We start from the raw sequence: 11,637 nt of genomic DNA on the forward strand, positions 1-11,637 counted from the left end.
TGGGGTTTGGGTTAGGGTTGGAGCCTCCTCCTCAGGTCCTGGTAGGGCTGCTGGTCGCAGGGCAGAGGCATGTGACTGTGATCAGGGATGGGGTGGGGAGGCCTCAGTGCCCCTGCTGAGCATTCCTCCTGTAAGCCCCCGGGACCCCATAAGGCTGAGAGCAAGGGCTCAGCCCCTGAGGTTGGAGATGAGAGAGGAACCTGGAGTCTCCATGCTGTGAATTACGGCCGTGTGCGTGTGCGCCGGGCTGTGCTGGTACCGAATCCTGTCCACCTGGCATCACTAAGTCAGGACTGATGTGTGACTCCGAAAGGACGCGGTACCATCTCATGGCTGTGCTTTTATTATTTATTTATTGTATTTATTAGTTAAATATATTTTGATTTTAGAGAGGAAGGGAGAAGGGGAGAGGGAGCTAGAAACACCAATGATGAGAGAGAACCATCAATGGGCTGCCTCCTGCATGCCCCCTACTGGGGATCAAGCTCAGAACCTGGGCATGTGCCCTTGACCAGAATTGAACCCAGGACCCTTCAGTCCGCAGGCTGACGCTCTATCCACTGAGCCAAACTGGCCAGGGCCCATGGCTGTGTTGTTAGAGAACTATCTCCCCATCTGTGTCTTGGCGTGTATGTGGCTGTGTCACCGTCACCCCACGTGTTGACTCCACACATTTGCAATGAGTTCCCTGAGGAGGATCCGTGGGCACAGAGGTCGGCAGGTCTGCGTGTGGAGGCACAGGGTGCAGGGTGGGTGCGGGAAGGGGCGGCTTCTCTGACGCTCCAGGGCTTTCTCCCTCCAAACGCTCTGTTTTCGCCCATCTGCTCCCAGAAGGAATCCGAGGTTGTTTACAAGAAAGAAAACACAGTCCACGGGAGGGTGACACATGGCAGAGAGAAATGTTACGCAATTCGGAGAGGGGGTAACTATGCCGTGGACTCTGAGCTTCCCAGCAGACAAGGCGAAAAGGACCCTCAGCCATGAAAGGAGACAGCGCTCCTGGGGGCCAGCTGCTCTCAGCACAGGTGCGTCTGCAGAAGGGTCTTTCTGATGTCACATAGAGAACGTCCTTCCATTCTGCCTCTAGCTGGGTGTTCTTTCCCCCCTCCATCCACGGTCCCCGTCCCCCTGGAGAGCAGGGTCCCTCTCACACAGCAGGCTCCTCGGGGCAGTGGCTGCTCCATAGGCACCTACTGGCTCTGAGTCCCCCCCACCCCCAGCCTCGCTGTACCCCTCAGCCCCTGCTTTCAATCCCAAGTTCATTTTGAAATCTTTCTGTATTAAAAGAAATCTATAAATTCATATATCTTAGGATAATTGTATTGGGGCCAAAGTGTCCCTCCCAGTGCACAGTAATGGAGGGTTTCAGGTCCCAGCAACACCTGTGGATTGAAACACACCCACACGCAGCAGGAGCCATTCCAGGATTCGTTTCTCTTTTCTTTCTGGAAGTTTGTGCTGTCTGAACGCCGTCACCTGCCCACCTGCCGCTGCAGCCACCAAGCTGCCCTGTGTCTGTGCGTTCGGTTGTTTTGTGTGTTTTGTGTTTTTAGATCCCACACATAAGTGAGCTCACACGATATGTACTTCTGTTGAAGAATATAAAGGGCAGATTAGACGAGATTTAGCCACATTAGATTTGTATTATCCAGCTTTACCTGCATTTGGAAAAAAACCCGTTCATACGAAGGGCTGGTAGGTTTCCCGGAACGAGCTCCGCCTGTTCCCCGAGGGGTCCCGGGCTGGCCGTGGGTGGCTGCAGGGTCAGGGTGGGCCCAGGACTGAGGCCTCCGTAGAAGGCAGGCCTGGACAGACAGACAGTCCTGAACACAGAGCGCACTGAACAGAGTGTCCTGGACAGACAGGTGGACCTGGGCAGGCCCGTGGGCTGGGCCCTGCAGGAGCTGTCGCGATTGTGACACTCGCCCTGGAGGCTGGGGAAGACTGTAACCCCACAGAGGTGTTGGACTGGCGTCCTCAGTCACACGCTGACATGCTGCCTCCTGCAGGTGCTTTGTTTACTGGAAGCGATTTCACCGCGCAGAGCTCGAGGTGAGGAATGCGTGCATGTAGCCGGGTGTTTAGACGAAGATTAATAGATTGTTTGTAACCCCGTAATGAAAACATTACGCACGCCTCGCACGGCTCCGTCCCGCTCATTTCCAGGCTGCTAATTGCCGGGGCACATACGCTCTATTGAGAAATGCAGGGCCATCCGTGCTCTCAGCCACATTCATTAAACTATAATTGCTCTAATGAAATTCTGATGGAATAAGGCATAGTTCAAACAAAGCACTGCCTTCCTAAGGGTTGATTTTCCTGGCCAATTACGGAAATGACTGCGGACTCTCTAGCGTTACTTCAATGGGTTTCTCCCGGTAAATCCATCAGAGGGAACATTCCAGAATCTCGAGGGGCTCACTCGGGCTGTTGGGACCTCCCAGTTTCATCTTAGAAACTCTCCAATGGTTAAAAAACAAACAAACAAAAAAACTCCACAAAATTGACTGGCAGGTGTTGCTCAGTGGTTAGGGCATTGGCCTGCAGACTGAAGGGTTTCAAGGTTTGATTCCTGGTCAAGGGTATGCACCTGGGTTGCAGGTTCGTTCCCTGGGCTTGTATGGGAGGCAACCAGTCAACGTGTTTCTCTCACCTCTCTCTCTCTTCTCTCTCTCTCTCTCTCTCTCTCTCTCTCTCTCTCTCTCTCTCTCTCTCTCTCTCTCTCTCTCTCTCTCTCTCTCTCTTCCTTCCTCTCTTCCACTCACTCTTAAAAAAAAAAAAAAAAAAAACAGTGGAAAAAATATCCTCAGGTGAGGATTAACAATGTCACAAAAAACTCCACAAAATAATGCAAACCCCAGTGGCTCTCTGGCTCCCCCTGGAGGTGAGAGCTGGGCTGCTCTGTTTGCTGTGAGGGTGTGTCTGGCACAGGAAAGGGTACCCTGGAAGGAGTCCCCAGGCCCCTGCCCAGACCCCCTGGCCTAAGGAGGCCAGAAGCTGGGTCTCCTCAGGTGAGCTGGTTTGTGATGCAGAAGCCAGAGAGGCCAGAGAGCAGCTGCCTCTTCTCACCAGTGGACCTATTTTAAAAAAATACATTTAAAAAATCGATTTCAGAGGAAGGGAGGAGACAGAGACATCAATGATGAGAGAGAACCATCCACTGTCTGGCTCTCGCATGACCCCACTGGGGCCCCGGCATCTGCCCTGACCTGGAATCGAACTTTGACCTCCTGGTTCAAGGGTTAATGCTCAACCACTAAGCCACACAGACTGGGCTCCCCAGTGGACTTTTTAAAGCAAATTAATGAGAAAGGAGCCAGAACAACAGTTGCATGGTGTTAAAAGTGACCTTTCACACCGGGATGCAGCCCTCTTTTCGCCTCAGCAAGGCTCTTAGCTCCCCTGGGACTGTTTCCTACCCATAAAGAGGGGGCAGCACATACTGTGAACGGGGGTCATCCTCAGATGCCCCCTTCCTTGCTGGAACAGACTTGATCATATTGCTATGCGATTCCCATTTTTGAAAAAAATCAGATTGAAAGGATTTGGCAAAGGGTGGGTCATCCTTCGTCCCTGTTCCTGCCGTACCCTGTTCCCCGTGGCCCCATGCTGTCCCCCCAGAGCTAAAACACAGACCAGCCACCCCAACCAACCGTCCATCCACGGGATGCCTGTGAGCCCCCTGGGCAGGTCCCACTTCCTGGGTGACAGGCCAGCGTCACAGGACGGGAGCTGTGTGCCTGGTGCACCATCTCCAGCTCCGTCCACGCCAGCGGGGTGAGAAGTTAGGTGTGACCGCCTCCTGCTGGTCTGAAGCTTGTCTGAGGCCAGGCAGCCGGCAAGTGGCAGGAAGAGGGTTGGCCAGGCCGCCTGCAGGGGAGGCTGGTGGTCCTGGCTGTGGTCATGCCGGCTGGGGCCCCGAAGGCAGGCCTCTGGCTTACTCCTCACGGTGCCCTGTACTCAGCCAACTGACGGCCTGAGGCCGGGACGTGTGAGGTCCCCTTGCAAAGGCACCTCTCTATCCGGCTGCCTCGCCCTCGAAGGCTCCCTTGTTGGTCCCCGTGGTCCCCGGTGCAGCCGGGCTCGAGGAGCTGCAGCTGGCGGCCTCCGTGGAGGACAAGCCCAGAGACTATTTGTGAGCTCGGTGCTCAGGGTTCGAGATGACCACGGGTTAAACACATGGTTTGGGAATGTGCTTCTAACATGTGAACCAGGTTTGGCCTGGGAGGTGCCAGCGGCCGTCCCCACACCCCACGCCTGCCCCCTTTGGAGTCCGACAGCCACACCGAGCACTCACTGGGGCCAGGCCCTCAGGGACGGACGGAGCCCTGGCCGCTGTCTCCTGGCAGAATTTGGACGGAGAGCCCAGGACCCGAAGAAGCAACAGCCCCAGGGGCCCACCGGCGTCTGCAGCATCTGACTGTGCAGCCGGGCTGGGTGCTCCCACAGGCTCCCGAGGGCTTCGCCCTCCCCCCAGAGGCTCCTGGGGCACCTGGACATGAGCTTCTCGGAGGAGCCCTCTCTGAGGAGGGAGGGAGGGTAGGAGGGAGCTGACAGGAGTAGCAGGTGGTCCCCGTCAGGTGATAGGTTGATGGTTTCCTCTGCCCCCGTGGCAGGGAGGGGCTGGTCCCGTCCCGGAGGCCTGCAGTCCGGCTCTGGTCTGTGGGTGGATGGAGGACGGCTGACCGCAGCCTGTGCCCAGCCCTGCCCGCCAGGGAATGCTCCCGGCTGCACTCCACCCTGCTGACAGCGACGTGCTACGTGCATGGGCTACACCGTCCCACAGATTCAAACAAGGCTTTGGTGGCAAGGTCTGCCTCTCTCCAGCCTGTGGCACTATATCCTGAGGCAAAAAAAGGGATGTTGAGGGCAGTTCTGGGCTGGAATCCCCCCGCTATTCTCAAATTGGGGGGCCATTGATCGGGGGAGCATCAAAACCAGGCTCCCCAGGCTGATTGTGGAGCGTGGGGGGCCGGCTCTGGAGCAGCTCTGGGGTCCGGTGGGGTGTCGGCAGCCTCCCAGACCCCGGCCAGTGGCTGGTCCGGGGCCGCAGTGCACACAGGCTGAGGTCTGTCTGGAGGTTGCTGAGCAAACACGTCGCTGTTCTCAGGTTTCTGTTTCTCTGGGTGGCGGTGCCCTGCCCCGGGGCCAGCCCCCAGCCCGCCCCACGCCTTGGCTTCTCCCTCAGCCAGTCATCACCTCCCCCGCCCCTCCTTTTATGGGAGGAAACTGAGGCCCAGGGACATTGCCAAGGTCACTGCTAATTAGTGGCGGGGCTGCTGTGGTTCCATTACGACACCGCCTCCCACGGCAGAGGCAGGGCTGGGACGCCAGCCGAGGGCCTGTGCCGGCGTCTCTGCAGATCCCACACTCCTCAGCGTCTGTCTCCCACCTCGACCCCCGAGCCAGGCGTGGGTCCCAGGGCCTGACCCTGCAGGGAGCCCTGCCCGCCCCTCACCCCCTCAGGGGGAAAGGGTTGGGGGGATCCAGGGGCAGAAGAGCCTGTGGGGTGTGGGGCAGGGGTCCCTGCAGAAAGCCCCGAGGGTCTTAGGGCTCCCTGGGGAAGGGGTGCATGCCTGCTTGGCGGAGGTGGGGATTGTCCCACAGAGAGCTGGATGGAGGCGAGGGCCGTGTCTGCTGCGTTCTCAGCCTCAGCGATGTGCCGGCAGCCCCCTGAGGGGCAGGATGGCTGCTGGGCTGAGTGGGCCAGACCCCCGCAGGGCCAGCGGCCCACAGAGTGGCCCTTGTGCTGGGCGGGGTGGGCAGGAGCCCTGCAGGGTGTGTGCACCTGGTGGGCAGGTCCCCGGTGCTCTGTTTCTTTGCTGCATCCCTCTCACCCCCCCTACCCCCCCGCCCCCAATCTCTTCTCATCCCGTTCCTTCAGGGAATGGTTTAAAGTGAGAACCTGGGTCTTTCCACCAGAGCTGAGAGGCAGGCTTAGGTGGGGGCTCCCCACACTCACTGGTGAGGGGGCCGAGGCAGTCCGTCCCTCTGTCTCTCAGGCAGTCCGTCCCTCTGTCTCTCAGGCAGCCCTCCTGCAGCTGGGCAGTGATCCTTCCCCCGTGTCCTGACTCAGGGGACGTGCGCCGATCCAGGCTGTGAGTGTGTCACCGGACTAACTGGCAGGGGGTTCACCAGGAGGGGGCTGGGGGCAGGCGGCTCGGCCTCGAAGGAGGGTCCGTGTGTATAGGGACCCGGTCTCTGGCCCTCAAAGGTGGGCGAATTTCAGAGCCAGGTGCTGGGCCTCGACCTCCTGCAGCCAAGGAGGAGCAGGAGGTTCCCAGGGCAGGTCTCCGTGGGTGCTGCCACCGCCTTTGTTTATTTATGCCCCGCCTTGTTCCAAACAGGGATGGCACGCTCCCAACAACGCAGCCCAAAGTCAGCCTGACAAGGTGGCCGAGCCCGTTTCCACTCCTCCCTGCTCATCAAGGCTCCAGAATTTGGGCCAGAGCGGGAAGCACCAGAGGAAGGCGGGAGGGACAAGAGGTCTGAGCCCAGGACTCCGAACACGAGGATGAAATACCAGCTGGGCCCTCACAACCCACGGCCACGGGGAGAGCGACCAGCACTGCCTTCTCCAGCCCAGGCGGGCTCTTCCTCCCTGCCTGACCTGCCTGCAGAGAGATGCCTGGAGCCAGGCCGGGAGAGGGACGGGCCCCGGGGTCCCAGCACAGGCTGGAGAGGGACCCATCACAGGCAGGTTACCAATAGGCTCTGCTTGGGTGCAGACAAGACAGGGCATTGGAGCTGAATACGGGGTGCCTTGGAGACACCCCAGAGGAGGAGCCAGGTGAGCAATTGGACGCAGGGTGTGGGTTAGCTGCATCTATTGATAGATGGTGGGCAAACCCTGGACTTGAGTGAGACCTGCTGGGGACCAGACAGGCAGAGGGATGGAAAGGACAGGCCTGGGCCTGGGCGAAGCCAGCGTCAGGACCAGGAGGAAGGAAGGCCACAGGTTCCGGGGCTGGACCCCTCCAGCACCCGGGCCTGCCGTTCAGCTGCCCCTGTGACCGACGAAGGAGAGGCAGGCTGAGTCAGGACTCAGGGAACATCCTTCCGCACTGGGAGGCCTCCTCCGGTGTTCCCCCAGAGTGAGGAGAAAACAAAACATGTTCAACACCAGTGTTCATTCTTTGTCTGCCTTTTGTTTCTCCATCTCATGTTCCCTTTTCTTTAAAATCTTCACCCAAGGATATTTTCCATGTTTTTTTTTTTTTTTTTTTTCTTTTCTTTTCTAGAGAGAGAGAGAGACATTGATTAATTGTCTCCTGCACGTGCCCCAACCAGGGCCAGGGATTGAACCCGAAACCTAGGTAAGTGCCCTGACTGGGCATTGAACCCCAGACCTTTCGGTGTGTGGGACACACTCCAGTCTACCGAGCCACACCGCCAGGGCCTTGTAGTTAGTGTCTTTGTGCGGACCCTTTTTGATTATCGATCATTGTTGAACATGGCAAGTTCTCTTTAGACTAGGGGTGTCGAACTCAATCAGAGAAGGGGCCAAAATCTAAAATCCAGCCTAAATCGCGGGCCGAATGGTTTACTGAACAGTCATAAACTGTCATTGTGATGGAAACGCAGCGGAGTGCAGTGATGACAGCGCGGTGCGGGCCACATTGCAAGGCCTGGCGGGACGGATTTGGCCCGCGGGCCTTGTGTTTGACACATGTGCTTTAGACCTTCCATTTGCCGGGAGTTCACGCGGGTGATGGCCAAAGGGTGTTCTAGAATCAAGGGAGGGCTCCCGGGTCAGCAAAGCCCCTCTGAGCCCCTGGTGGGACTGCTCACCCGGACTTCTGCCCAGATACAGAGGTCAGCCCTGCAGGGGTCACAGTGGGAGCCCTCCCCTCCCCGCCTCACCGACAGGCCGCTGTGGGGGTTTCTGTGTCATCTGTGACCCCCCAGAGCAGCCCATGTCCCGGAGCCCTGCCCGAGCCCTCCTGCAGCAGTCCTCCCTGGAGGACCGGTGGGCTCTCTTTCCTGTGTCCCCCAACTCGGGGAAAACATGATGTTTGTATTTTCACTTCTCTGAGCTCTTCTTGTTCCCAGGGGTTTCAGTGAGGACAAGGGACAGAGGCAGCTGCTCACCATTTTAAGGTCCAAGTCTGCATACGTTTTTTTCAAACCTTTATCAAATTATATCTAATTCCCCCGTGGCACGAGACCAGTGGTTGTCAAGGGCACATACCCGGGCGTTACCACTGCTAGTGAGAGAGGACCTGTTCGGTCCTGGCAGGGGCGCAGGGACCGGACATCACCGGCGACGGGGCCGGGCGCCCCCCAGCCCCTCCTGCGAGCGCCCGGCACCCCCGGAGCTCAGCGCGGCCTCCAGAGTCGCCGTGTGGGCCAGGCTCTGCCCCACGCCGGGCACCTCCTTGAGAAGCCGTGTTTTGTGGGGTCGGACACGGACCTTGACTCAAACCTCGGTCTCGGGGTTCCTTCTTTGGGGTCCAGACTGAGGCATATTGCGGCCTCATTCCCGATGTGCGCGGAGCCCTGGTCCACGCTCGCAGAGGGAGCAGCCCTGGCCACCTCCTCCCTAGACAGAGGGGCCCAGCTCAGCCACCTCCGCTCCCACGGTCCCAGCGCTACTAACGTGGGAGCTCCTTCTCCCGGCTCCATGGCCAGAGCCGAGCCGACGGCCGGCTCACCCACCCAGCCCGCCCTGTGGGGGGTCACCATGCTCCTAAGGTCCGGCACCTTCTTGGTTTCCATAGCGAGGAGGACTTCTTTCTGCATCCCGGCCTGGACGTGTCCTCAGAGAGCCCGAGGTGGGCTGCGGCCAGGTGCTTCTGCAGAACGGCTCTGTAGCGTGCCAGGCCCAGGCGCACAGGGAGCCCTGGGTGTGAGGAGGGGCAGTAACGACGGGACCCAGGTCCCCGAGCCCCCGCCAGCCCCTGCCGTCGGTGCCCCCGGGTGGCGCGCAGTCCGCTTTCCTAAATGCCCCGACTCGTGTCCACCGCCCGCTAGCGCGTCAGGCGGCGGGGCAGGGGGGCGGGGCGGGCGGCGCCTTCGGAGCTGGCAGGTGGCGAGCCCGGCAGACCTCCTCGGGCGGCTGCAGGAAGGCGTCCCAGCAGGCCGGCTTGGACGGCGTCCGAGTGGGGTGAGGAGAGAAGGGAGTCTGGTAGCAGTAAAAACAATAATAATGAAAATGTCAGAAAGGCAGCCAGCCCTTCAGGACCGTTTCACTTGTCAGGTTGTTTTTCTCTTTTATTACTTGGCCCGGCTCTCCGGAGCAGGTCGCACCCTGACGCGCCGACACGCGGGCCGGACGGCTCGGCAGCGGGCGTCCCGTGTCCTGGGCCGTGTGGGTGCTGAGCAGCACCCTGCCCCCTGCCCCGCCCGAAGCCAGCAGCCCCCAGACGCGCAGAGCCCCGGGAAGGCATCGTTCAATTCCGGGAACCTCAGGCGGGAGACGGAGAGGCTCGGGGGCCGCCCCCCGCTCTGCTCCCGGCCCCCGCTCCTCCCCGCCCTCCCGTGGCCTGCAGTTCCCGACACCTCGGTCACACGTGTGAGATCCCCTCCTCCGTCCTCAGAAGGTCTGCCTCAAACCCAGGAGAGATGACTAAGGGACGGGCCATAAACCAGCCTCCCCATCAGGCCCGCAGGAAAAATAAGCCACTTGTACTTCTGGGCACGCTTCCCGGGGACGTTGGACGGGCTTCGCGAAGGCCTGTCCTCCTCCCACTCCCGCGTCCTTCCCGGGGCCGGGCGTCGCCAGCGCGGCCACGGGGACGGCCTCCCCAGGGGTCTCCCGCCACCTCCAGAGGGTGACCAGGGCCCGTGGGCAGAGCGGCCCCGGAGAACGGCGCTTTTCACACCATTGCTAAAATACCGGTGTTTGCGAGGGTTGCTACAGAAACACCGAGTGCGGAATCCAAAATAGGGCGTCTAGACAAACTCCTACTGTCTGACCTTTGCTGCGCTTCCTCATCCACCCAACCTGGCCCGGCGAGTGGGTGACTAAGCAGTGAGTCACTCGACACCCTGTCACAGGCCCGACGGGGCCCGGGTCACGGCTGTAAATTTCAGCCTGTCTGCGCTGGCGACGCGCGGCTCCCCGCCGCCAGCACGGGTCCCGTGTGGCTTCCGAGCCGCGATGTCTGGACCGTCAGCAACGAGTGTCAAGTCCGCGAAGTCCAGAAGCCGAGGGGCTGCCGCGGAGCAGAGCTCGCGTCCGGCTGGGGGACCGGAGGCCACGTGGGCCGTGAGGCGGAAGGCGGCGACAGGCAGCTGGACGGAGAGAGGTGTGACCTGCCGGCCTGTCCCGGGGGCCCGGGGCGCGGGTGCCTGCTGGCCTGCGGGCGGGCGATCCCCTCGGCCCTGCACCGAGCACCCCCCCACCGCTGGCAGCTGTGTCTCACAGTGGCCTGAGCGGCGGCCCTGACGCCAGGAGACACATCTGTGATCTGAATAAACTCAGCATGCAGACACGTGACTTTGTAGAGCTGGGGACTGGCTCATTTCCCCAAAACCCAGTGCCCTGGGTGTCAGGAACACGGGGCCCACGCAGCCCCGGGCCATGGGTACAGGATAGGGTCACATCTGAGTAACGTCGAGGCATGCCTGAGAGTCCTAGGAAATGTTGAGGAAAAAAGGTTATATTAACTCCCACAAATATGATTAAGAAGTGGATTTTCGCTCAAGTTGTGCTTAGGGTATAGCCCGAGAACAGAGGGAATCAGGCTCTGCTGGGCGTGATCACAGCCACGGTGTGCGTGCGGGAAGGCAGGAGCCCTGGCAGAGGGACTGACAGTCCGGGCACCACAGGGAAAGGCAGCTCAGCCGTGGACGTGGCTGAAGGACCCAGGAGCATTGGGGTTGGGGCTGTGCCATTGGGACATAACCTGTGGTTTTAAAAACGGAGACAAGGAAGGTAGGACTTGTTTTATTGGACAAGAGGCCCCTTTGCCAGGACAGCGTGGGTGCCACGGAGCAAGGGGACCCCGTGCCTTCGAACGGGCACCGATTGGCCAGGTGCTGCGAACTGTCCCAAGAGAAGAAGACAGCTCTCGCCAGGTGGCATCATTCTTGGGCGCGAAGGTGTCTCAGAGCCACTGTAAAGCTGTGGTGGGGGCCTGCGGGAGCCACGTGTGGTACTCCATGGTGGGCAAGACCCCATGGCCACACCTGTTCTGGGACGTGTGGTCTTGACCCCTGGCCTCTCTGGCCTTCAGCTCCCAGAAAGAAAGGCTCAAAAATGCACTCACCACCCAATGTTTCTTTGCAAAGTTTTTATTTGCATCCCTCTGTCCACCCCCCTTACCTCCAAGATTCTGTTGCTCCAGGCTTTTGAGAGATGATGTGAAGGGTCAGCCACAAATAGCAGGTGAGACGCGTCCCGGAGGTATCTCAGCATTAACTGCTCTGGCCGTGTGCGGCCGGGGAGCTGGGCAGGCGGGCGGTGACTGGCCGCAGGCACAGAGTGTGGTGTGGGTGCCAGCAGCATGGCCGCACGGAGGATTTAGTGGGTTACTGCTCAGTGCTCTCAACTAGCTTTCTTTTAACAAAGAACATTCGCCGAGGAAAAGGATGGGGGCTGAAAACAAGCCTGCATCCATGATCAAATCAAAGTGAAACAGGTCAGTGCTTCCTCAGCTCCCAGACTCCACCAAGGAAGGCTGGAACGAGGGT

The 11,637-nt window shown here is 59.7% G+C and overlaps 1 long non-coding RNA gene across 1 annotated transcript; it reads right to left on the reverse strand.

Moving 5' to 3' along the window:
• Nucleotides 1-983: 983 nt before the first annotated feature.
• On the reverse strand, nucleotides 984-10,691 carry LOC123651540. Its single transcript, XR_006740323.1, has 3 exons — nucleotides 10,513-10,691; nucleotides 9,193-9,208; nucleotides 984-996 (listed from the first exon to the last, which is right to left on the reverse strand). It is a non-coding gene; the product is annotated as an uncharacterized LOC123651540 (long non-coding RNA).
• Nucleotides 10,692-11,637: the final 946 nt, after the last annotated feature.

Source organism: Pipistrellus kuhlii, unplaced genomic scaffold (assembly GCF_014108245.1).
Source record: "Pipistrellus kuhlii isolate mPipKuh1 unplaced genomic scaffold, mPipKuh1.p scaffold_m20_p_6, whole genome shotgun sequence".
NCBI lineage: Eukaryota > Metazoa > Chordata > Mammalia > Chiroptera > Vespertilionidae > Pipistrellus > Pipistrellus kuhlii.